The sequence below is a fragment of the Salmo salar genome, chromosome ssa07 (genome assembly GCF_905237065.1).
Source record: "Salmo salar chromosome ssa07, Ssal_v3.1, whole genome shotgun sequence".
Taxonomy (NCBI): domain Eukaryota; kingdom Metazoa; phylum Chordata; class Actinopteri; order Salmoniformes; family Salmonidae; genus Salmo; species Salmo salar.
In genome coordinates, this window is record NC_059448.1 from 68,736,396 (window position 1) to 68,764,318 (window position 27,923).

General features: G+C 42.3%; 1 pseudogene; it reads left to right on the top strand.

Moving 5' to 3' along the window:
* LOC123743842 (globoside alpha-1,3-N-acetylgalactosaminyltransferase 1-like) lies at positions 1-27,511 on the top strand (annotated as a pseudogene).
* Positions 27,512-27,923: the final 412 nt, after the last annotated feature.

The window sequence follows — 27,923 nt, forward strand, 5'->3', positions numbered from 1 at the left end:
ATGGCCAGCCTGTCCAACTACGCTGTGCGTATGACATGTCTCAGCGCATGTATGTGATAAAGGAATTTATATGTTTAAAGATAATGACTAAAGTATTCCACCCTGAAACCATATAACTGTTGTGTAAATGTATGTGAGACTGTTTCTGCTTGGAATAGATTAGCACGTTGTGAAAAAAGTGCCCAAAGGTGGCAGGAGCTAAAATATTTCTTGATTATTATGTCCACGATAATACATTTAACATAACCCCAATGATAGGTTTCAGTCCGTGAATGTAGGACATGTAAGATGTGTTGTTTTTGACTATGTTCCCCGCTGGTGTGCACTCAGAATGGTGTGTCGTTGGGTCAAAGGAGAGATGAGGAGATGCAGCACTTGTACACTGAACAAAAATATAAACGCAACATGTAAGGTGTTGGTTCCATGAGCTGAAATAAAAGATCCCAGAAATGTTCCATATGCACAAAAAGCTTATTTCTCTCCAATGCTAGACTCAAATGTGGTTACATCCCTGTTAGTGAGCAGTTCTCCTTTACCGAGATTACACATCTACCTGACAGGAGTGGCATATCAAGAAGCTGATTAAACAGAATGATCGTTACACAGGTGCACCTTGTGCTGGGGACAATAAAAGGCCACTATAAATTGTGCAGTTTTGTTACACAACACAATGCCACAGATGTCTCAAGTTTTGAGGGGGGCGTGCAATTGGCATGTTGACTGCTGGAATGTCCACCAGAGCAGTTGCCAGAGAATTTAATGTTTATTTCTCTTCCATAAGCCACCAACTGGCCTCACTACCGCACAACAATGTGTATGGTGTTATGTGTGCAAGCGGTTTGCTGATGTCAACGTTGTTAACAAAGTGCCCAAAGGTGGCAGTTGGGTTATGGTATGTGTAGGTATAAGCTACGGACAGTGAAAACAATTGCATTTTATCAAAGGCAATTTAAATGCACAGAGGTTCCCTGACAAAATCCTGAGGCCCATTGTTGTGCCATTCAGCCGCCGCCATCACCTCATGTTTCAGCATGATAATGCACGGCCCCATGTCACAAGGATCTGTACACAATTCCTGGAAGCTGAAATTGTCCCAGTTCATCCATGGCCTGCATACTCACCAGACATGTCACCCGTTGAGCATGTTTGGGATGCTCTGGATTGACATGTGTAACAGATGTTAAACGTACTCTCCTTGTGTTGTGTTTTGTTCAAATAAATCACCCCAGCCAGTGGTCCCAGTTGAGCATTATTTATTATCTGTTGTTAAATAGGAAACAGCATGTTAGTTGTGCCGGGCTTAATGATGTTGATGGCTGTCGATGGTAAAATCTGTAGCATGAAAACAACTGTGTTAGCAGTGGGCTTATGTGACCATTACATCGGTGCATGCTAGCATGCTAGCTAACACACTTAAATACAGCAATCATATACCAAAGAACATCCCAGAAAGCCCCTCAATCCCTAACAGGTACCATATACCCACACATGTATAAATCAGCAATGTACAGCAACCTTGTAAACAAAATGTTAAAATGCACCAATAGAAAACCAGTATTCAGAACGTGACCCCTTGCATCACATTTTCATACTGGCGAGACCTGATGTTCGCTATCTCCCCTAATCTGCAAGTGGGGCCAATAACAACACGCCTTATTGTCATCGGAATTGAACCAACCAATAAGAATGCTTGAACATTAAATACACCTTTCTTTAAAGGCAAGTGGCAACACAACCAACCCTGTTACACGTCACCCATTGAGCATTTTTGGGATGCTCTGGATCAATGTGTACGACAGCATGTTCCAGTTCCCACCACTATCCAGCGTCTTCGCACAGCCATTGATTAGGGACAAATTTCTTTCTTTCAATTGACTGATGTCCTTATATGAACTGCAATGTAATGTAGATATTCTTGCATGTTGCGTTTTATATTTTTGTTCTGTGAAATTGTGGATCCTAATAAATAATATAAATATTTATTATTAAATATGAGGCTATCATATTTGACCTTACTTGACTCCATAAAGTCACGGGGTCTAAATACTTTCCAAATGCACTGTACTGCTCTGTTCTGTGCTAGCTCTGGTCATGGGCAAAGCTAGCTAGGTTTGGCTCACACTAGCTCTGGTCCTGGGCATAGCTAGCTGGGTCTGGCTCACACTACCTCTGGTCCTGTGCATCGCTATCTAGGTTTGGCTCACACTAGCTCTGGTCCTGGGCGTAGCTAGCTGGGTCTGGCTCACACTAGCTCTGGTCCTGGGCGTAGCTAGCTAGGTCTGGCTCACACTAGCTCTGGTCTGCGCTATAAATTATAAGTACATAAATGTGCATAAATCAGCATATATTACCTAGCAACAATAATTGTAACTCTTGAACTGTTCAAGTTAGATACACCAAAACAACGTTCACAGGTTCAGGCTATCCTAACTTTAAATTCTTTAAAACTTGTATCAAACATAACTATATACATTACCAATCAAGTTTGGACACACCTACTCAAATCAAATCAAAACCTAGGAAGAAACCAAGAGAGGAACCAGGCTATGAGGGGTGGCCAGTCTTCTTCTGGCTGTATGAATGAATGTATACTCATTCAAGGGTTTTCCCTTGTCAAGAGTGAGCAAAGCTGTCATCAAGGCAAACTACTGGTGGCTAAGGTGGCTACTTTGAAGAATCTCAAATATAAAATCTATTTGTTTAATTACTACATGATTCCATATGTGTTATTTCATAGTTTTGATGACTTCACTATTATTCAACAAAGTAGATAATAGTAAAAATAAAACATTTACCTGGAATGAGTAGGTCTGTCCAAATGTTTTGACTGGTACTGTATATTTGCATACATTTCCATGAAATAACTCACCAGCAGTAAGTCTTAAACTGTTCAAGCGAGATACACTGAACCAACTTTCATATGTTCAGGCTATTTTAACTTTTCATCTACCTACCTTTTCAACTATAACCAGTCACCAGAATTACTATTGCAGACACTAATACTACTATAAGTTTTTTTCAAAACCAAACATACTTAAAACTGATTCGCTTTAAATAGTTATTTAAAACATTTAAAAAACTTCTACCATTACCACAAAATACTTTTAGAGTTAAAGCAAGTCTCATAAATTGTACTTCATGTACATTTTACCATCTATTTACTATTATTATTATTATTACTGCTGTTGAACAAATGTCCAAAAGGTTTTTGTCTTTGAGAAGTTAGGAGGGATGTGATGTTCATGTTAAATGGGTGTCTGCCCCCTTTAAGAGCCCCTGAGACTGGGATAAGGGAGAGATGACCAGATAGAGAAACCTGTATTTGCAAACAAAGGACAGAATGTACATTTGATATCTGACTTTTTAACTTAAAACAAATAACTTTAACTAGGACCTAAGTTCTCGCCAAGGATTTACTTACTGGTGAAAGAGTTATTTAATATTACACTTGTTGCCAATCCATGGGAGCATCTGCTAAATGACTACATTGTAATGTAAATGTAGTGCTATGTATATTATGTAGGTTATGTATTTGTTGTGTTGTTTCCTGTTTGGTCCCCGAGAAGAGTAGATCATTAGGAATCCTAATTAATACTAAATATGAGGCCTTATTTGACCTTATTTGGTCATATTTGACATTATTTGACTCTACTTTCTTATTTGGATGGATACTACATGTACAAGTGGTTAGGGTTGGTTGGTAAAGGACTCTATTTTCAGGTTATTTCTGGTTTGGGTGTGGGTTACCGTGGTGATGTGTGTATAAGTCCATGGAGGTACAGTTCAAAGGGCTGAGGCTCCTCCTCCTCATTTGACTAGGCGTGCTGATTAGATCCACTAGTTTCATTTGAGATATCTTCATTTGATTGGACATTGCTTCTAGTGTAGGATAAACTAAATATTTGCTGACACTATTGGAAGAACAATGTGTTTCAGTTCAAATGTAAAGCAGTTTGTTCTCCTTATCATTGTTGGAATCTTCTTGCTTCTGGGGTATGTGTTTTTCTATATTTTATGTAATTACTATGCATGTACTATGTGTGTATGTAAATGGTGTTATTTTGGAACAGCTAAATCTGTACTAAATAAATTGAAGTTGAATTAAAGTGATATAGTACAATTTCATGTCAACTAAGTGTACTGAGTAAAGTATACTGACCCACCTAAAAGTGTTTGTAATACCCACCTTATCTACCCACCTTAAACTGTACTTGAAAGATTTTATTTGAGTGTTCTCAATATACATTCGGTGAATTTGTAGTGGCACTGAAAGATAATTGCAAATAGTAATGTCGCTAGCATATCCCATGTACACTAAAGGTGCACTTTATCTAGCTTTGGTGTACTATGTCAGTATACCTTTCATGGTTGTATTTTTATATACTATGCATGTATTTAATGTTACTTAAATGGTGTTACTTTGGGACACCTACATTTAAAGTAGAATTCAAGTAGTGTTTTTGTACTATTTCATGTCAACTAAGTGTACTTTGCGTACTAATTTGTCCCACCTTAAAGTATACTTGCAATACCCACCTCATACAGGATCTGAACCAGAAAAACAACTTCACTGGTTGAAATCATCCTGTGGCATCAATATTAGTCAAACATTGATTCAAGGGCCAAAGTTAACTACAAAGTGTAAATAGCATAATTCTGGTCTTAAAATAAAGATATATCTTCCAAAGATTTGCAATATTTAGGGAAAACTATGATGTTCCTAAATCCTTGGATATTTTAGGGTTGGGTTTAAATTTTCAATCATGGCCAGTCTTGCCCACTAACAAGGGGTGGTAACAACTAGGGAGAATTGTCATGCACAGAGAAACAGCTAAGTGCATTCAATCCAATCACTCCCTTTAACCTCTATGGGCTAGGTGGGACGCTTGCGTCCCACCTACGTAACAGCCACTTGCAGCCTGTGGCGCGATTTTCAAAACCTTAAAAATCCTATTACTTCAATTTCTCAAACATATGACTATTTTACAGCTATTTAAAGACAAGACTCTCGTTAATCTAACCACACTGTCCGATTTCAAAAAGGCTTTACAACGAAAACAAAACATTAGATTATGTCAGCAGAGTACCAAGCCAGAAATAATCAGACACCCATTTTTCAAGCCAGCATATAATGTCACCAAAACCCAGAAGACAGCTAAATGCAGCACTCACCTTTGATGATCTTCATCAGATGACAACCCTGATGAGGACCAGAGGAACACCAGGTTAGTTGATATAAACTGAGAAATTCTGGCAACAAGTCATGGTACTTGATACTTTTAATAAACACTCCTTTCTATTTCCTTAATGTTACCCGTTAGATCATTTTCAGAGATGACATCACTTCTATGGGCTAGGTGGGACGGTAGCGTCCCACCTGCGGGACACAGCCAGTGAAATATCAGGGCGGCAAATTGAAAAACAACAAAATGTCATTCAGCTTTCTCAAACATACGACTATTTTAAACCATTTTAAAGATACACGTCTCCTTGATGTAACCACATTGTCCGATTTTAAAAAGGCTTTACAGCGAAAGCAAAACATTAGATTATGTTAGGAGAGTACATAGACAAAAATAATCACACAGCCATTTTCCAAGCAAGGACATGTGTCAATAAAACCCAAAACACAGCTAAATGAAACACTAACCTTTGACGATCTTCATCAGATGACACTCCTAGGACATTATGTTACACAATACATGTATGTTTTGTTCCATAAAGTTCATATTTATATCCAAAAACAGCATTTTACATTGGCGCCTGACGTTCAGAAAATATTTTGCCTCCAATACTGCCGGTGAATCAGCACAGCAATTTACAAAAATTCTCATCATAAACGTTGATAAAATATTAAACTGTTATTCAAAGAATTATAGATGAACATCTCCTTTATGCAACCGCTGTGACAGATTTCAAAAAGGCTTCACGGGGAAAGCACACTTTGCAATAATCTGAGTACTGCGCTCAGAAAAATACACCAGGCTATACAGATACCCGCCGTTTTGGAGTCATTTAAAATCATAAATAGCATTAGAAATATTCACTTACCTTTGATCTTCATCAGAAGGCACTTCCAGGAATCCCAGGTCCACAATAAATGTTGTTTTGTTCGATAAAGTCCATAATTTATGTCCAAATAACTCCTTGTTGTTTGTGCGTTCAGTAAGCTAATCCAAATGTAGGAAGCGCACAGAAAATTTCACAACAAAAAGTTATATTTACGTTCGTTGAAACATGTCAAACGTTGTAAAACATCAATCTTTAGGGCCTTTTTAACCTGTTAGGGCTAGGGGGCAGTATTGACACGGCTGGATAAAAAAACGTACCCGATTTAATCTGGTTACTACTCCTGCCCAGTAACTAGAATATGCATATAATTATTGGCTTTGGATAGAAAACACTCCAAAGTTTCTAAAACTGTTTGAATGGTGTCTGTGAGTATAACAGAACTCAAATGGCAGGTCAAAACCTGAGAGATTCCTTTACAGGAAGTGGCCTGTCTGACCATTTATTGTCTTTCTTTGACATCTCATTCCATTACAAAGGATCTCTGCGGTAACGTGACACTTCCCACGTTGTTATTGTACTCCACACTGCCCTTTCCCACCTGGACAAAAGGAACACCTATGTGAGAATGCTGTTCAATGACTACAGCTCAGTGTTTAACACCATAGTGCCCTCCAAGCTCCTCACTAATCTAAGGACCCAGGGAATAAACACCTCCCTCTGAAATCGACCACTGGACTTCCTGAAGGGCCGCACCCAGGTTGTGAGGTTTGGCAAAAACAAATCCGCCATGCTGAGCCTCAACACGGGGGCCCCCTTAGGGGTGTGTGCTTAGCCTTCTCCTGTTCTCCCTGTTCACCCAGGACTGCGTGGCAGCACATGACTCCAACACCATCATTAAGTTTGCCAATGACACGGCGGTGATCACTGACGATGACGAGACAGCTTAGAGACCTGGCAGTTTGGTGCCAGGACAAAAACCTCTCCCTCAACATCAGCAAGACAAAGGAGCTGATCATGGATTACAGGAAACTGAGGGTTGAGATGAACTGGCACCAGAGGGGAGTGGTGCCAGTGCCCGCAGTGGGGGTAGTGGAAGAGGACTGGGGCCTTTGTGGAGTGATGGAGGTTGAACCTTCAGTACAGGCAGCATTAGAGACAGCAGTGGGGGGGGGGAATCCTCATCTTCTCTGTGGGGAATAACATAATTAATATAAAGGGATCAATATTGCTGTAAGATCATTACAGTTGACACATTTTACAAATCTACATTACTGTAATGCAAAATAAATACACAAAAAAATGACACTTTGTTACAAATTCCCTGCTGGTGACATTAAGCACATCATCTCCTTCAGTGAGCTCCCTTCCCATACTGGACGTAGCAGGTCAAGGGAATTGTAAACTGGCCCTCACAACTGGCCAGGTGAGAGAGAGCAGCAGCAAGATCAGCTCTGTCCACAAAGCATCTCAGATTAGGAGTGCTGATCTAGGAGCAGTTTTCCATCATAATGAATACGATTATTTGGACAATGTCTGGACAGTGCTTCACACAGAGGTGTGAAACACACACACACACACACACAAACAATGCAAACAATGGGACACAGAGACAAACGAGCCACAAGAGGGATGGGAAGTCCAGTCCAATCCTCTCTCTCCTCCCTCTGGAAGCATGCAGTGGGACTGTCAGGAGGGATGGGATGACAACGGGCCAAAAGAGTAAAGACATACTGGGCTAAAATGTACGAGTGAAATTAATTAACTTGTCAAATTAAAAGATTTGAATGTAGCTTTAACACATGAATACATATAGCTATCTGAAATGATTGATTATGTCATGAAAATGTAAAAAAACACAAAATAAATGTAATATTATCTAAAGAATGAGTCTATACATCATAAATCAATGTGAGAATCAAAACATATGCCTTTGCCTGGCCACAGCTTCTTCTGCAACGAGGTAACTAGACTGTTTCACATAGTACTTTGTCAGCTTTAAAGTTTGCTGTTCAACAGTTTACCAGTTCTACCAGTTGAGCTTGAGTCTGCAGATATTTCCCATCTGTAAATATCCTCACTGTCAATCAGCTTTACTCCAGAGTTTTATGTGTTGACTTTGTGTCTGTATTCTGTTTGTACATTGTCTATTGCTGGCAGCAGCTATTCATTAAGTTACATTACAGGTAGGCCTATGTGCAAATGTACTTGTCAAATAAAGTGATTCTGATACCAGTATTTATTATTTTCCTGATGTGGAAGAGCCTGGGGGTCATTGTTAAGATCCTCTTTTTCCACAATGATTCTTAAATTTGACTTTGGTTGCCATTTACTTCAAATTCCTTTTTCATGTTACACTTCGTCAATCTTGGAAAGATACATACATTTCGTGGCGACAGGTAGTGGTTAGAGCGTTGGGCCAGTAACCGAAAATGTTGCTAGATCTAATCCCTGAGCTGACAATGTAAAGTTTAGTCATTCTGCCCCTGAACAAGGCAGTTCCTAGGCTGTTCCTAGGCTGTTATTGTAAATAAGAATTTGTTCTTAACTGACTTGCCCAGTTAAATAAAGGTTAAATAAAAAATTGAAAAAAATTGTCTTACGTGACATTAGATAGTGTGACAGCCATTTGCTCTGATCTGTCTATTCTGTCGAGATACATAATAAAAATGTTGAGTTACGTAGAGTACCAGTTTGGACACACCTACTCATTCCAGGATTTTTCTATATTTTTACTATTTTCTACATTGTAGAATAATAGTGAAGACATCACAACTATGAAATAACACATATGGAATCAGTTAACAGCGTCTCATCCCGTCAAGCGGGATCAAAATCCAGCGAAAAATCATATCGCCATTAGCATAACAAAATGTAATAATTTTTTTATTTTAATTAAAAATTTAGTTTTTTTTGTTTTATAGATACACCTCTCCTGAATCGACCCACGTCGTCCGATTTCAAAAAGGTTTAACAGGAAAAGCAAATCATTAGATTATGTTAGAGGAGTCCATCGTAAAATGCAGCAACATAGCCATTTTCCGACCAACCACATGCATCACAAATAACCAAAAAACAGCTAAATGCAGCACTAACCTTTTACAAACTTCATCAGATGACACACCTTCGTGTTTTCGAAATAGTACTTTTTTTTCACATTTAGGTTCGTTCAAACATGTCAAACGTTGTATAACATAAATCTTCAGAGCCTGTTTCAACAAGAGAGCCAATAAGATTCGAGGGGGACGATTTCAATGTGTTTCAAAACGTTTCCAAAGGTGGGGGTAGACAGGGCCGCCGGCGTCATAATGGTGATGGCCCTCCCGCTGTGACCAATTTCCAACGCGTCTCATTCACTGAGTTTCGACTGTAGAAGGCTCAAACCACTTTGTAAAGACTGGCGACATCTTGTGGAAGCAATAGGAAGTGCTCACTAAACGATATCTCACGGTGTGAATTATAGGCGATGACGTGAAGTTGAGTCCACAATTCAGAATTCCACTTCCTGGTTCAATCGGTCTCGGGGTTTTGACTGCCATATGAGTTCTGTTATACTCACAGACACCATTCAAACAGTTTTAGAAACTTTAGGGTGTTTTCTATCCATATATAATAAGTATATGCATGTCCTAGCTTCTGAGTTTGATTAGTAGGCCGTTGAAAATGGGAACACATTTTTTTCAAAATGCGCTGTGGCGCCCCCTATCCTAGGATATCCTCAAGAGGTTAAGAACAAATTATTATTTACAAGGACAGCCTACTCCTTCTTCCCCGTCAGGGAATTGAACCCCAGTCTCCTGTCCGCACTACACAGGGTTTCTTTAGCTAAATAGCCCAGTACTGTACTGCCGACCGTCACGTTGTACAGCGCCACATTTTCCGTTCCATCCTAACAGAAACTGTCACGATTCCCACCGACGGTGGCGCCCCCTCCTGCTCGGGTGGCGCTCGGCGGTCGTCGTCACCAGCCTATTAGCTGCCACCGATTTCCTTTTTGGTTTTCCCTTTTTTTGGTTTTGGGCACCTGTGTTCAGTTTAGTTAACCTCTATGGGCTAGGCGGGACGAATTCGTCCCACCTACGTAACAGCCACTTGAAGCCTGTGGCGCGATTTTCAAAACCTTAAAAATCCTATTACTTCAATTTCTCAAACATATGACTATTTTACAGCTATTTAAAGACAAGACTCTCGTTAATCTAACCACACTGTCCGATTTCAAAAAGGCTTTACAACGAAAGCAAAACATTAGATTATGTCAGCAGAGTACCAAGCCAGAAATAATCAGACACCCATTTTTCAAGCTAGCATATAATGTCACAAAAACCCAGAAGACAGCTAAATGCAGCACTAACCTTTGATGATCTTCATCAGATGACAACCCTAGGACATTATGTTATACAATACATGCATGTTTTGTTCAATCAAGTTCATATTTATATCAAAAACCAGCTTTTTACATTAGCATGTGACGTTCAGAACTAGCATACCCCCCGCAAACTTCCGGGGAATTCGCTAACATTTTACTAAATTACTCACGATAAACGTTCACAAAAAGCATAACAATTATTTTAAGAATTATAGATACAGAACTCCTCTATGCACTCGATATGTCCGATTTTTAAATAGCTTTTTGGTGAAAGCACATTTTGCAATATTCTAAGTACATAGCCCAGGCATCACAGGCTAGCTATTTAGACACCCGGCAAGTTTAGCACTCACCAATATCAGCTTTACTATTATAAAAGTTTGATTACCTTTTGTTGTCTTCGTCAGAATGCACTCCCAGGACTGCTACTTCAATAACAAATGTTGGTTTGGTCCAAAATAATCCATCGTTATATCCGAATAGCGGCGTTTTGTTCGTGCGTCCCAGACACTATCTGAAATGGTAAATCAGGGTCGCGCGCATGGCGCAATTCGTGACAAAAAAAATCTAAATATTCCATTACCCTACTTCGAAGCATGTCAAACGCTGTTTAAAATCCATTTTTATGCCATTTTTCTCGTAAAAAAGCGATAATATTCCGACCGGGAATGTCCATTTAGCTAAACAGAGGAAAGTAAACAAAGCTTTCGGTCGACGCGGGCACGAGCCTGAGTCTCACATTACTGTAACCAGCCACTACCCAAACGCGCTACTTTTTTTTCAGCCAGAGCCTGCAAAGCCACGATTCCGCTTTTTGCCGCCTTCTGAGACCCTATGGCAAGCGTAGGAAGTTTCACGGGACAGCTAAGATCCTCACTCTTCAATAAACAGAGACAAGAAGAACGACACCTTGTCAGACAGGCCACTTCCTGCCTGAAACCTTGTCAGGTTTTTGCCTGCCAAATGAGTTCTGTTACACTCACAGACACCATTCAAACAGTTTTAGAAACTTTAGGGTGTTTTCTATCCATATGTAATAAGTATATGCATATTCTAGTTACTGGGTAGGAGTGGTAACCAGATTAAATCGGGTACGTTTTTTATCCGGCGGTGTAAATACTGCCCCCTAGCCCTAACAGGTTAATTAGCGGGGCTATTTAATTTAGCTGGCCCGCTTCCGTGTTGTGCGGGATTGTTTCTTGTCAGACGGCTTATGTTCGTGTCGGCGTTGTTTTACGCCGTATTTGTTTTCTCCCCTGTGTTTGGGAACATTTGTTTTTGTGTGAGTGTATATTAAAAACACCACTACCCTGTGTTCGCTGCTTCCTGCACCTCATTCCTCCACCACGACTACCAAGCCGTAACAGAAACCAAGAGGTTTTTTTATTTTTCATGGAATAGAAAACACCGTAATATTAATCAAATGAATTACTAGTCAAAAGTTACCAACCGCAAATCAGTCCTCCACAAACGTTTCATCGTTTAATCGTCAAATGATTATAAATGACGTGGCACACGCCGTAGTGCAGACTTTTGGTCTTCCACCAAAACCAATACCAAACCAATCAGGTGGTTGTTTTCGAAGCTTTGGACGTCATTGAACACATGTTTACGATAAAGCGATACAAGCATCGGCACACTGCTTCAAAATAAACTGCTTAGCGATTTCGATGCAGGTGTAACGGTCGTCGTATGAAAGGGACCAAGGCGCAGCGGGTTGAGTCCTCATGTTAACTTTTAATATAGAACACTGAAAACCAGCCCCACGCACCAGACTGGAGACGTCAGACACATCGGACACTCTGGACGGGGCACTGTCGTCGGACACTCTGGACGGGGCACTGTCGTCGGACACTCTGGACGGGGCACTGTCGTCGGACACTCTGGACGGGGCACTGTCGTCGGAAGCTCTGAACGGGGCACTGTCGTCGGAAGCTCTGGACGGGGCACTGTCGTCGGAAGCTCTGGACGGGGCACTGTCGTCGGAAGCTCTGGACGGGGCACTGTCGTCGGAAGCTCTGGACGGGGCACTGTCGTCGGAAGCTCTGGACGGGGCACTGTCGTCGGACACTCTGGACGGGGCACTGTCGTCGGAAGCTCTGGACGGGGACTGCGCACTGAAAGCCTGGTGCGTGGGGCTGGTAGTGGAGGTACCAGACTTGAGACACGCACCCCAAGGCTAGTGCGGGGAGCAGGAACAGGACGATTTGGACTGGGCTGACGCACTGGAGGCCTGGTGCGTGGGGCTGGTACTGGAGATGCCAGACTGGATACACGCACCCCAAGGCTAGTGCGGGGAGCAGGAACAGGACGAATTGGACTGGGCTGACGCACTGGAGGCCTGGTGCGTGGTGCTGGCTTTGGATGTGCCAGACTGGATTTCACGCACCTCAGGGCTAGTGCGAGGAGCAGGAACAGGATACACTGGACCGTGAAGGCGCACTGGCGGTCTTGAGCGCAGTACTGGTACCACCCTTACTGGCTGGATGCCCGCTTCCCCCTGGTAAATGCAGGGCGCTGGCACCGCGCACACCGGCCTGTGAATGCTCGGCCTCGACGCCGTGCGCATCACCCCATAGCACGGGGCCTGACCAGTAACAAGCTATTTCCGATAAGCACGGGGAGTTGGCTTGGGGCTTAACCCTGGCCCAGCCAAACTACCCGTGTGCCCCCCCCCGTTGGGCCCGCTCTTCACTCCACTTTCGCCGTTTCTCCCTTGCTGTCTCCACCTGTTTCCATGGCAGGGTCTTGTCCCCTGCCATTACCTCCTCCCATGTCCAAAATGTCCTCCACTCCCTTCTCTCCCTGGCCCAGGATCCTTCCTCTTCCTGGGCCCCGCTGCTTGGTCCGCTGGTGGTGGGAAGTTCTGTAACGGTCGTCGTATGAAAGGGACCAAGGCGCAGCGGGTTGAGTGCTCATGTTAACTTTTAATATAGAACACTGAAAACACAAAACAATATACAAACCTCAATCACTCTTACTTAGAGTCTTAACGTTACTAAATGTCACAGCCTCTGGAGAACACACCACTACCTAATTAGGCTCCTGCAACTTTTTTGCGAAATAATCTAACTTAACCTACTTTATAGCACTTTTTACAACAAACGTTTCTTTCTAATACAATATTGTAACTTTCTATGTGAAAATGCCGAGTAATAAGCGACCAAAGGACAATAAATCCACTTCGGAGGCCTACTCCCCGCCAAACAACGAGACAGACATGGCGGAAGGCACAGGTAACAACGTGACACTTACAGAACTTACCCGGGCTTTGGGAGAACTACGTGTTGCTATAGCTGAGGATCTTAAGGCTACTATTGCTGAACTGGACACTAAAATTGAGAGCACCATTCGAACGGTCGCCTCGCAGGGCCAGAGTATTGTGGACCTTGAGAAAGCCTCTGAATTCAACGCTGGTAGGATCGACGAGTTGGAGAAGCTATGCACGTCATTGCAGGATAGTGTGCAGAGGCTTTCTGTGAAAGTGGTCGACCTGGAGGGTCGATCCAGACGTCAGAACCTTCGCGTTGTTGGGCTGGCAGAGGGGATAGAGGCTGGCTCTCGCCCCACCGACTTCTTCGCCAAGCTATTGAAGGATGCAATGGGATCGGATGTTTTGGCTTCAGATCCCCAACTGGACCGTGCACATCGCGCCCTTGTCCCAGTGCCTCGACCGGGCCAACGTCCTCGCCCAGTAATCATCTGCTGTCACAGTTTCAAGACCAAGGATCTTATCCTGCGCGAGGCTCGAATGAGGGGCAACCTGTTACATAAAGGGCACCCCTTCCGTGTCTACGAGGATAATGCGCCCGATGTGGCAAAGCACCGCGCCGGCTACAGAGATGTCATGACCAAACTCTACAAACTCCATCTTCGCCCAGCCTTGCTCTTCCCTGCAAGACTAAGAATTACCCCGCATTCTGGAGAGAAGATTTGGCTCTCCTCGATTTTGGACGCAGAGAAGTTTATCCGGGAATATACGCCAATCCCCCGTACAGGTTAGAGTGCCTTGTCATTGTGTGTTAGGGTCTGCTCATGGACTCGAACCCATACTATACCATAACGGGTGAAACCGTACTAAACGGTCTCGACAGGGCTTGCCGAACATGTAACACGCTGAGATGACCAATGGAGGGCGGTTAGAGCTCTCATTTAACGTCAGTTTCACTTTAATTCCGACTGGGTTCGTGGTGGTGCCTGTTTGGGAGGCCTTCCAGGTCTGATCATTGACACTTTCGGATGGATATACTTATGTTCCCCCATTTTTGTTTTGTTTCGTTATTTATTTTTCAATTATTACATTATTCCTATTACCATACCAGTTAGTTATTGCTTGCGGAGGTCTGGGGGTGATGGCTGGGAAGGGGCAGACGCAGACACCTGGATAGCAAGTTGATGTTTTGTGCTGTTCTGCCTTTGTCATAGCCTGGCCCGCTCTCACGATTAGATTCCCACCAGACCTCCGTGGGGCTTGTGTCTGTGTAGGTGTGCGTACATGTAATTACTATGTGTACTTTATTATTATTTTCTCTTAGCTTTTTAGTATTAGGTATGTGTATATTTTAAATTAGTGTAGATTACTATTCTGGGGTGTGTATGTAGACGTGTGTATGTGTGTGTGTGTGTGTGTGTGTACCTGTGTATATATATATTTTTAAAATATTTATTTCTATAAGTATATATTTTTGGGTGTATGTGCATAAGTGTATGTGTGTGTGTATGTATGCACGTGTGTACGTATGTGGGTATGCGTGTATATACTTGCGCATGGGTGTGTGTAGGTAGGTATGCACGTGTGTGTGTGTGTATATATGGGCACGTGTGTGTATGTATGTATGTATGTATGTATATGTACAAGTGGGTATGTGTATGGATGGATGTATGTGTATGTGTGTGTGTATATAGGTATGTATGTATGTATGTGTGTATGTATGTATGTATGTATGTATGTATGTATGTATGTGTATATATATGTGTATGTATGTGTATGTGTATATATATATCACTATTGTTTTTTTAGAAGGGGGAAAAAATGTATTTTTTATTATTATTATTTTTTTTATTTTTTATTGGGGGGTACGTTCAATTTATCGAAATCCTTGTTCCCATCTCCTAACCCACAATATGTAATTGTACTGCTGTCTATCTCGGTTGCGGATGGTTTATGTTTAGACCGGCATTGCTTAGCAATGTAATCTTGTGATGCTATATCTTGCTTATCTCAGGGATTGACCCAAGATGAAGCTTAAGTGCACAATATGTTTAAGTTGCAACTTATTCTGTTTAGGTTTAATAGATGCTAATTGAACACTTTAATCACGGGAGCCTCCTCAGTTCAGATGTTAGTAGAAGTTCTAGGATAATGAGAGGTGAACGTACAGTTGGGATATTATTTTTGTTTTACCTCTTGTTCGAGGTCGCGCCGTGCTTTTTTGGCATCGGCCAGACAATGTGTTTATTATTTTTATTTTCATGTTTTTTTTCTCTCCTTTTTGTGTATGCCTGTTAAATGTGGGTTGATGGGAGGGGTAAATGTTGGGGTAAGTAGGGGAATAGGGTGGAGAGTAAAGGTGCTTGCAGGGGGAGGGGTGGGTTGGATACTGCTCGGGTGTAGGTGCTACATATGCTGATCGTGATAGTTTGGTGCACTTTCTTACCTTTTTAGTAACTTACATGCTATGCAGGCCACCATAGGAACTACAAATGAGAGGAGGGCGGGGCTTACATTCACTTCCTGGAATGTCAAGGGTTTAAATGAACCAATTAAGAGAGGCAAGGTCCTAGCCCACTTGAAAGCACTCTCATTTACATTACATTTACATTTAAGTCATTTAGCAGACGCTCTTATCCAGAGCGACTTACAAAATGGTGCATTCACCTTATGATATCCAGTGGAACAACCACTTTACAATAGTACATCTATATCTTTTTGTTGGGGGGGTTAGAAGGGTTACTTTATCCTATCCCAGGTATTCCTTAAAGAGGTGGGGTTTCAGGTGTCTCCGGAAGGTGGTGATTGACTCCGCTGTCCTGGCGTCGTGAGGGAGCTTGTTCCACCATTGGGGTGCCAGAGCAGCGAACAGTTTTGACTGGGTTGAGCGGGAACTGTGCTTCCTCAGAGGTGGGGGGCCAGCAGGCCAGTGGTGGATGAACGCAGTGCCCATGTTTGGGTGTAGGGCCTGATCAGAGCCTGAAGGTATGGAGGTGCCGTTCCCTTCACAGCTCCGTAGGCAATCACCATGGTCTTGTAGCGGATGCGAGCTTCAACTGGAAGCCAGTGGAGAGAGCGGAGGAGCGGGGTGACGTGAGAGAACTTGGGAAGGTTGAACACCAGACGGGCTGCAGCGTTCTGGATGAGTTGTAGGGGTTTAATGGCACAGGCAGGGAGCCCAGCCAACAGCGAGTTGCAGTAATCCAGACGGGAGATGACAAGTGCCTGGATTAGGACCTGCGCCGCTTCCTGTGTGAGGCAGGGTCGTACTCTGCGAATGTTGTAGAGCATGAACCTACAGGATCGGATCACCGCCTTGATGTTAGTGGAGAACGACAGGGTGTTGTCCAGGATCACGCCAAGGTTCTTAGCACTCTGGGAGGAGGACACAAGGGGAGTTGTCAACCATGATGGCGAGATCATGGAACGGGCAGTCCTTCCCCGGGAGGAAGAGCAGCTCCGTCTTGCCGAGGTTCAGCTTGAGGTGGTGATCCGTCATCCACACTGATATGTCTGACAGACATGCAGAGATGCGATTCGCCGCCTGGTTATCAGAAGGGGGGAAAGGAGAAGATTAATTGTGTGTCATCTGCATAGCAATGATAGGAGAGACCATGTGAGGATATGACAGAGCCAAGTGACTTGGTGTATAGCGAGAATAGGAGAGGGCCTAGAACAGAGCCCTGGGGGACACCAGTGGTGAGAGCGCATGGTGCGGAGACAGATTCTCGCCACGCCACCTGGTAGGAGCGACCTGTCAGGTAGGACGCAATCCAAGCGTGGGCCGCGCCGGAGATGCCCAACTCGGAGAGGGTGGAGAGGAGGATCTGATGGTTCACAGTATCAAAGGCAGCAGATAGGTCTAGAAGGATGAGAGCAGAGGAGAGAGAGTTAGCTTTAGCAGTGCGGAGAGCCTCCGTGACACAGAGAAGAGCAGTCTCAGTTGAATGCCCAGTCTTGAAACCTGACTGATTAGGATCAAGAAGGTCATTCTGAGAGAGATTGCAGGAGAGCTGGCCAAGGACGGCACGTTCAAGAGTTTGAGAGAAAAGAAAGAAGGGATACTGGTCTGTAGTTGTTGACATCGGAGGGATCGAGTGTAGGTTTTTTTCAGAAGGGGTGCAACTCTCGCTCTCTTGAAGACGGAAGGGACGTAGCCAGCGGTCAAGGATGAGTTGATGAGCGAGGTGAGGAAGGGGAGAAGGTCTCCGGAAATGGTCTGGAGAAGAGAGGAGGGGATAGGGTCAAGTGGGCAGGTTGTTGGGCGGCCGGCCGTCACAAGACGCGAGATTTCATCTGGAGAGAGAGGGGCGAAAGAGGTCAAAGCACAGGGTAGGGCAGTGTGAGCAGGACCAGCGGTGTCGTTTGACTTAGCAAACGAGGATCGGATATCGTCAACCTTCTTTTCAAAATGGTTGACGAAGTCATCCGCGGGGAGGGGGAGGAGGATTCAGGAGGGAGGAGAAGGTAGCAAAGAGCTTCCTAGGGTTAGAGGCAGATGCTTGGAATTTAGAGTGGTAGAAAGTGGCTTTAGCAGCAGAGACAGAAGAGGAGAATGTAGAGAGGAGTGAGTGAAAGCAGCTTTTATAGCTTTATAGCAGCTTTAGGGAAGGCAGACGTCTGTACATCTCATAGCAGTTAAAGCTGCTCCTCAGAAAAGGAGGAGACAAACCCTGGACAACACAAGGGTTGTCTATCAACTCTCGTCTGATATTATATTTTTGCAAGAAATATTTTTGCAGGAAACCCATCTGAAAAACAATTCTCATAACAGACTTAAATGTAAGTGGGTGGGGCAAGTGTATCACTCTAACTTCTCTGCCAAAACGAGAGGCACAGCGATTCTGGTATGGAAAGGAATTCCCTTTCAACATAAAACCACTATTGTGGACAAAGAGGGTCGTTATGTGATCGTAATAGGAGAGATCCACTCTACTTCTGTAACTCTACTTAATATCTATGGGCCAAACATTGATAACCCCTCTTTTTTAAAAGAGTCCTTGCCCTGATTCCAGATATCTCCCATACTAACCTGGTCATTGGAGGAGACCTCAACTGTGTACTAGACCAATATTTGGATAGATCCTCTACCCGGCGAACCCCTACCTCCTATTCAAGCGAATTCTTCAATACCTACATAAAAAATGCGAACTTATTTGATATATGGAGGATCTCTAACCCTACGGGTAGGGAATACTCCTTTTACTCTCATGTTCACAATGTTTATACTCGAATTGACTACTTTTTGGTTGATGCTAAACTACTCCCCTATACCTGTAATGTGAGGTATCATGATATTATAATCTCTGACCACAGTCCACTCACCTTCTCCCTGAGATTGGGTGACATCGTACCAAACGAGAGGGTCTGGAGGTTGAATCCTCAGCTCCTCACAGAACAAACATTCTGTGAACATCTTAAAGATCAAATTACATTTTTCTTTGATACCAACGACAACACAGAGACTTCCCCAGCATTATTGTGGGAAACACTGAAGGCTTATTTGAGAGGCTGTATCATCTCCTTTCAGACTGCCAGGAGTAGGCAAAACAGAAGAGAATTGGTAGAACTGGAGGGACAAATTCACTTACTGGATAGGGAGAATGCTAGACACCCATCTAGGGAGAAACATAAAAAAAATTATGTCTTTAAAATTTAAATACAATCAGATCCTCTCTGCTAAAATTGCTAAATCTTTTCTCTATGCCAAGCAAAAATATTTTGAGTTTGGTGACAAACCACACAAACTACTCTGCCAGACAACTTCGTAAGAATGTGAGTGACCGTATGATTCACAAAGTTAAATCTGCATCTGGGGAATTACTCTCTTCCCCCAAAGACATAAATGACAGATTCCGTCAGTTTTATGAGACTTTATATACATCTAAGGCGGATCCTAACCCCTTAATTATGCAAAACTTTTTGGAGAACTGTAATCTTCCTGCCCTGAACCAGGAAGACTCTAACTTCCTGAATAAGGAAATATCTCTTGAAGAAATTACAGAAACAATAAAATCTCTAAAGAGTGGCAAGACCCCGGGCCCAGATGGATACCCGAGTGAATTCTACAAAACATTCAGCAACATGCTCTCTCCCTACCTACACAAAATGTTGGTTCAGGCCAACGAGGATGGAGTGCTCCCATCCACTTTGGATGAGGCGTTTATCACAGTTATACATAAGAAGGGTAAGGATCCGGAAGAGGTAGGGTCATACAGACCAATATCCCTCCTTAATACAGACCAAAAGATTTTAGCAAAAACTTTGGCTAACAGGCTGAGCACCTTAATTGGCAAATTGGTCCATTCAGACCAGACCGGCTTTATCCCTACCAGAAACTCATTCTTCAATCTCAGGCGCCTATTCAACATTATGTATTCTCAGAGGTTACCTAACGTGGACCTAGCCGTTATATCTCTTGACGCTGAAAAGGCCTTTGACCAAGTTGAGTGGCCCTATCTATTCAAGGTCCTACAGAAATTTAATATTGGAGATGGGTTCATAAAGTGGATCCAGCTTTTATATAGGAACCCCTGTGCGAGAATACTCACTAACCAATCATTGTCGCCCCGATTTAACCTTCACAGAGGGACAAGGCAGGGTTGTGCGCTGTCGCCTATGCTCTTCGCCCTAATTATTGAACCTCTCGCTCAAGCGATCAGATCTCATGCAGCAATACACGGCTATAATACTAAACATACTCTAAATAAGATTTCCCTATACGCAGATGACATTCTCCTCTATGTAACAGAACCCCAAGATAGTATTCCAGCTATTCTAGAGGTGATTAATTTGTTTGGTACCTTCTCGGGATACAGAATAAATTGGAACAAGAGTGAATTAATGCCCATTCGGTTGCAAAACACCTCCTGGCTAGAACATCTTCCAGTTAAGCTATCTTCAGATAAATTTACCTACCTTGGAATTGTAGTTACCAAACAATACTCCTTACTATTTAAAGAGAATTTCCCCTCCCTGATGCAAAAACTTAAGGCAAACATACAATTTTGGAGAACTCTCCCAATTTCTCTGCTCGGAAGAATTAATGCCATTAAAATGGTCTTCCTCCCACAACTGCTCTACCTATACCAGAACATCCCAATATTCATACCTAAATCCTTTCATAAACAACTGGACTCTATTATCAATCCTTTCATCTGGGATTATAAAACACACAGGATAGGTAAAAAACACCTCTGTAAATCCAAGATGGAAGGAGGATTGTCTCTCCCAAACTTTATATTTTACTACTGGGCCGCCAACCTCCGCGTGTTACGTTTCTGCTGGATGACGCACTCCCGCCATCCAGCTGGCTTAGTATGGAGCGAGAGGAGTGCCACCCCTTCTCTATTGGTGCTGTGATTTTGTCACCTGTCAATCTGGAGATGTCACTTTACCGTAACAATCCTATTATACATAGCACAGTCCGAATCTGGAAGCAAATTAAAGTCCACTTTGATCTTAGACCAATATCGTTCATGCTTCCTGTTGCCAGGAATCCCTCCTTTGCCCCCTCTAACCTTGATAACACCTTTGAGCGGTGGGGAGAGTTGGGGATAAGTACCATAGGGGATTTATATATAGGGTGAACCTTTGCTTCCTTTGAATCGCTGAGGGAAACTTATAATCTTCCCAGAAGTAACTTTTTCAGATACCTACAGATTAGAGACTATGTTAGAAAATACCTCCCAACATTTGGGAATGCTAAACCTTCCACGTTTGACGGATGCATACAAATATGCCCCACCTCAGACAAACTGATATCTCGTATATATAATGCTTTTCAATCTGTTAGCGCACCCTCTACTGATGCCATTAAGGCGAAATGGGAGGAAGAACTAGGTACTGACATTTCGGTGGCAGACTGGGAAGATAGCTTGGTGTATATCCACACCTGCTCCATTAACTCCAGACATCGTCTCATACAATTCAAGGTATTACACAGATTACACTATTCCAAAACCAAACTGCATAGGATATTTCCTGGTACATCCCCTATGTGTGATAAATGTCAGGCTGAGCAGGGTACACTACTCCACTGCTTTGCCCTATGCTCTAACTTGTATGGGTATTGGTGTGGAATTTTTGGGGTCCTCTCTGAAGTTCTGGAGACTTCAATAGACCCAGACCCGCTTCTGATAATCCTGGGAGTGTCCGATTCCCTAAACGGATTAACCAACTCCCAAAAACAACTCATCTCTTACAGTCTCATTTCGGCAAAAAAATTAATCTTGTTGTTTTGGAAAAAGAGGGAAGCGCCCTCTACCAAATTATGGCTCAGCGAATTGGCAAACACTGTACACTTAGAAAGAATTAGATATATTTTGAACAATAAATTATCAACATTTGATCAAATCTGGCAGCCTTTCCTCTCTTACTTGGACCAGGCGGCTCTGTGAATTTGCACTTAACGCACTCTTAATTGTCATACGGTAATCTACCTTTGGGCAGCGTGTGCTGGCCCCGCCACCCGAGCAGTTGGGAGGGGAATAGGGTGGAATAAGGGGGGATAAAGTGGGGTATAAGTGGGGGGGCTACATCGACCCTTTTTAAATTTTTTTTATTATTATTATTCTTTTTTTTTCTACCTGTCCTTGTTTTGTATGTCTTGTTTTGTATTATTTGTTTTGTGCCCAGAACTCTGGGTCTTTTGGTTAATGTCTGTTCTCTTATGTTTAGATAAGAACTGTAAACTTGTCTTTTATTATACACCATTCTTGTGTATTCAATAATATATCGTATGAAAGGGACCAAGGCGCAGCGGGTTGAGTGCTCATGTTAACTTTTAATATAGAACACTGAAAACACAAAACAATATACAAACCTCAATCACTCTAACTTAAAGAGTCTTAACGTAACTAAATCTCACAGACTCTGGAGAACACACCACTACCTAATTACCAACCCCCCAAATCAGTTCTCCACAAACTTCATGTTTACGTCCAAGGGTGAAACCATGTGGATTAAAAAACTACACGGAAATTATACAAATGTTATTATCGCAACCACCCTTATACATTTTTTTTAAAAGCAACCTAGATTAGACTGGGTTGACTGGAACGAACTACAAAAATCTCTGAAACTGGAAACACTTATCTCCCTCACTGGCTTTAAGCACCAGCTGTCAGAGCAGCTCACAGATCACTGAACCTGTACATAGCCCATCTATAATTTAGCCCAAACAACTACCCCTTCCCCTACTGTATTTATTTATTTTATTTATTTTATATTTCTACTTTGCACTTTCTTCTACTACAAATCTACCATTCCAGTGTTTTACTTGCTATATTGTATTTACTTTGCCACCATGGTCTTTTTTTGCCTTTACCTCCCTTATCTCACCTCATTTGCTCATATTGTACATAGACTTATTTTTCTACTGTATTATTGACTGTATGTTTGTTTTACTCCATGTGTAACTCTTTGTTGTTGTATGTTGTCGAACTGCTTTTCTTTATCTTGGCCAGGTCGCAATTGTAAATGAGAACTTGTTCTGAACTTGCCTACCTGGTTAAATAAAGGTGAAACAAAACTAAATAAAAAAATGAACTACTATCCTATTATTCAATTTTTTAATGAATTATTATCCAAAGAGAAGATATAAAAAGGTTCTCCACAGCCCAAAAAAGGTTTCCCTTATAGTGAAGTTAAAACCCCTTTTTGGTACTAGCACCTTTTTTTGAGAGAGCAATAACATCAGCCCATATCTTCATTAACTAATGAATTACGTTTTGTTCTCCCAGGCTATTGTACAAGCAGCCCAGTGTCTTGGTGGGGTGAGTAGTGTTACCTTATGTTAGTTACTTATCATTGTTAACTTCCACATCAGCGTGTAGCCTAGTATACCACACATCTTTTCAAGGACCTTTATTTGAAAAACAATTGAGATAATAATCAGTACAACACATTCCAGCTTGATCTGTATATCTGTAAACATTGAGATCATAATCAGTACCACACATTCCAGCTTGATCTGTATATCTGTAAACATTGAGATCATAATCAGTACAACACATTCCAGCTTGATCTGTATATCTGTAAACATTGAGATCATAATCAGTACCACACAGTCAGGCTTGATCTGAATATCTGTAAACATTGAGATCATAATCAGTACCACACAGTGAGGCTTGATCTGTATATCTGTAAACATTGAGATCATAATCAGTACCACACAGTCAGGCTTGATCTGAATATCTGTAAACATTGAGATCATAATCAGTACAACACAGTCAGGCTTGATCTGTATATTTGTAAACATTGAGATCATAATCAGTACCACACAGTCAGGCTTGATCTGAATATCTGTAAACATTGAGATCATAATCAGTACCACACAGTCAGGCTTGATCTGTATATCTGTAAACATTGAGATCATAATCAGTACAACACAGTCAGGCTTGATCTGTATATCTGTAAACATTGAGATCATAATCAGTACAACACAGTCAGGCTTGATCTGTATATCTGTAAACATTGACATCATAATCAGTACAACACAGTCAGGTTTGATCTGTATATCTGTAAACATTGAGATCATAATCAGTACCACACAGTCAGGCTTGATCTGTATATCTGTAAACATTGAGATCATAATCAGTACAACACAGTCAGGCTTGATCTGTATATCTGTAAACATTGAGATCATAATCAGTACAACACAGTCAGGCTTGATCTGTATATCTGTAAACATTGACATCATAATCAGTACAACACAGTCAGGTTTGATCTGTATATCTGTAAACATTGAGATCATAATCAGTACAACACAGTCAGGCTTGATCTGTATATCTGTAAACATTGAGATCATAATCAGTACCACACAGTCAGGCTTGATCTGTATATCTGTAAACATTGAGATCATAATCAGTACCACAGAGTCAGGTTTGATCTGTATATCTGTAAACATTGAGATCATAATCAGTACCACACAGTCAGGCTTGATCTGAATATCTGTAAACATTGAGATCATAATCAGTACCACAAAGTCAGGCTTGATCTGTATATCTGTAAACATTGAGATCATAATCAGTACCACACAGTCAGGCTTGATCTGTATATCTGTAAACATTGAGATCATAATCAGTACCACACAGTCAGGCTTGATCTGAATATCTGTAAACATTGAGATCATAATCAGTACAACACAGTCAGGCTTGATCTGTATATCTGTAAACATTGAGATCATAATCAGTACAACACAGTCAGGCTTGATCTTGTTCTGTTTCTTTAGTCGTACTGATGTGGTGGCAGTCACCCCATGGTTGGCACCCATCGTCTGGGAAGGAACCTTTGACCCTGACCTCGTCGACATAATCTACAAGTCCATGAACCTCACCATAGCAACAACAGTGTTTGCCGTTGGAAAGTGAGTAGCCTACAACTTTTCCCAAATATTCAAAAGGGAAATTAAACGATCAATATTTTTACAACACTGAAACTGCACCGAGTGTACAAACATTATGAACACGTGCTTTCTCCATAACAGACTGACTAGGTGAATCCAGGTGAAAGCTATGATCCCTTATTGATGTCACTTGTTAAATCCACTTCAATCAGTGTAGATGAAGGAGAGGAGACAGGTTAAAGAAGGATTGTTAAGCCTCGACACAATTGAGACATGGATTGTGTATGTGTGCCATTCCGATGGTGAATGGGCAAGACAACAAAAAAACACTCAGTGTATGAGGACATAACCAGCTAATGTCACATGGCAGGTAATACAATATCATGATGTCATGATTCACAGCTTGGCTAATATTTGAATAACTGTACTACTTTGTTTATTTCTTGGTAGACTGTAATTTCTGGTCAGAAACAGTTGAGTATGTCCTATACAGTCCAATGAAAATGACCATACTTTTACAGAGGGTTTCTGGCATCAGAATCGCAGGAGCCTGTTACTGCCATTGTGCACTTGAGCAAGGCACCTTAAACCCTTATGTTATGTACAGGTAACTGACGAAATAGTGGAAAACACTAGTAAATGAGGGATACAAAGTATATTGAATGTAGGTGCTTCCACACAGGTGTGGTTTCTGAGTTAATTAAGCAATGAACATCCCATTATGCTAACGGTCATGTATAAAAAGGCTGGGCTGACCATTATTTCAGTCATTCTTTTTGCTACCATGGCTATGCCCCCAGATCAACAATGCCCCCATTTACAGGGCACAAGTGGTCACCTAATGGTTTGATGAGCATGAAAACGATGTAAACCCTATGCCAGTCACCAGATCTCAAACCAAATGAGCCTGAGATAGTGTTTCCACCACCATCAACAAAACACCAAATTATCCCTCCGATAGAGTTTCAGACACTTGTAGAATCTTTGCCAAGGTGCATTAGAGCTGTTCTGGTGGCTGTTGGTGGACCAAGGTGGCTGGTGGTGGCCCAATGTGGCTGGTGGTGGCCCAATGTGGCTGGTGGTGGCCCAAGGTGGCTGGTGGTGGCCAAAGGTGGCTCGTGGTGGCCCAAGGTGGCTCGTGGTGGCCCAAGGTGGCTGGTGGTGGCCCAATGTGGCTGGTGGTGGCCCAATGTGGCTGGTGGTGGCCCAATGTGGCTGGTGGTGGCCAAAGGTGGCTCGTGGTGGCCCAAGGATGCTGGTGGTGGCCCAACTCTCTATTAAGTACCCTTTATGTTGATGTTTCCTATATTTTGTCAGTTACCTGTGTGTCTTTAAATTCTGACAGATACGTCCGCTTTCTCCAAGATTTCCTGGAGACAGCAGAGAAGCACTTCATGGTCGACTTCAACGTGCGCTACTATGTTTTCACTGATCGTCCCGATGATGTTCCATCAGTGAACCTGTCCCAGGGGAGACATTTGAGTGTGATCCAGGTCCCAGGTTCAAACCGCTGGCAGGAGATATCAGCCCGGAGGATGGAGATCATCCAGACAGCCATCGAACGTCAGATCAGCAGGGAGGCCGACTACATCTTCTGTCTGGACGTGGACAGCAAGTTCCACGCTCGCTGGGGGCCGAGTCTCTGGGCAGGCTGGTTGCTGTGATTCACCCATGGTTTTACCAGGCGACCCGTGACCTCTTCACATATGAACGGCGCCCAGCCTCGACAGCCTACATCCCCATGGATGAGGGAGACTACTACTACGCCGGGGCTGTGTTCGGAGGGTCCGTGGAGGATGTGTACACACTAACAAAGGTTTGTCGGAACCAGCTTGAAGAGGACGCGAGGAATTCCATCGAGGCTGCCTGGCAGGAGGAGAGTCACCTCAACAGGTACCTGCTTTACAACAAGCCCAGCAAGCTGTTGTCTCCAGAGTACCAGTGGGATGACAAGAAGACCAAAACCAATGAGGTCAAAGTCATTCGCTTCTCTTCTGTCATTAAAAACTATGCTGAAATTCGTCCCAATGTATAGGACTAGGAATTGGATATTCAACCGGCCGAAAAAAAACTTAATTGATTATGGTAATGTTAGGTTAATTTCAGGTATTGCTTCACTGAGGTTTGGGTTAAGGTTAGGGAAAGGCATAAAATGTCACATTGGGTATACAGATGTCTGGCGCCATTCATTTTCTGTTGGTGAAATATATACACTGACATAAATACATAATACATACACTTTGTTTTATACCCTGATGAAGACAGCTTGGCTGTCCAAACGTTGGATATTACATTTTTGCATCTGAGCTCCTAGAGTGTGCGGATCTCCTTTATTTTCATGAAATATATACACCAACATAAAACTACTATTTTTAATGTACTATATATATCAGTCACTGTTGTAGTTTAGGGATAATAACATTCTTCATTTATAGGAAAATATATATATTTTATAACCTCATTCATCCTGTATTCTGTAGATTATCTATTGTGTATGTTGATTACTGGGAAAAATCTAAAATGTTTTTTTTTTAAATACGATTATGTGTATTTTTCTTGAAATAAATATTTAACCGCTTTCAGAATGTTTGTGTTATTTCACTACTTGTTATATTTTCTATAGCCTAACTAAAAACAGCATCTCCCCTGTTACAACGATATGCGGTGTATGAGTAACAAACCAGTGGTTTAGTGGAGAAATAGGGAATGTTAAATGGATTCCATCTATAGATTTGTACATCAGACAAGACACAGTGGTGGACTGAATTTCCATTAAGAAAAACTTCAGCATAATGTCAAAGTGGACCTGGCATTCCTGTCCAGAAACAACCCCTAACCACAATACATATACTGTAAACTGTAAGAAAACAAAGAAAAATACCCTTTTAAAAAGGTAATATGGAGGATTCCCTTCCTTGTGTAAAAACATCCTGCCAATGTCAAGGCAAAAGGGAAAATCCTTCATTTCAAGTCATACCATCTAATCAGTG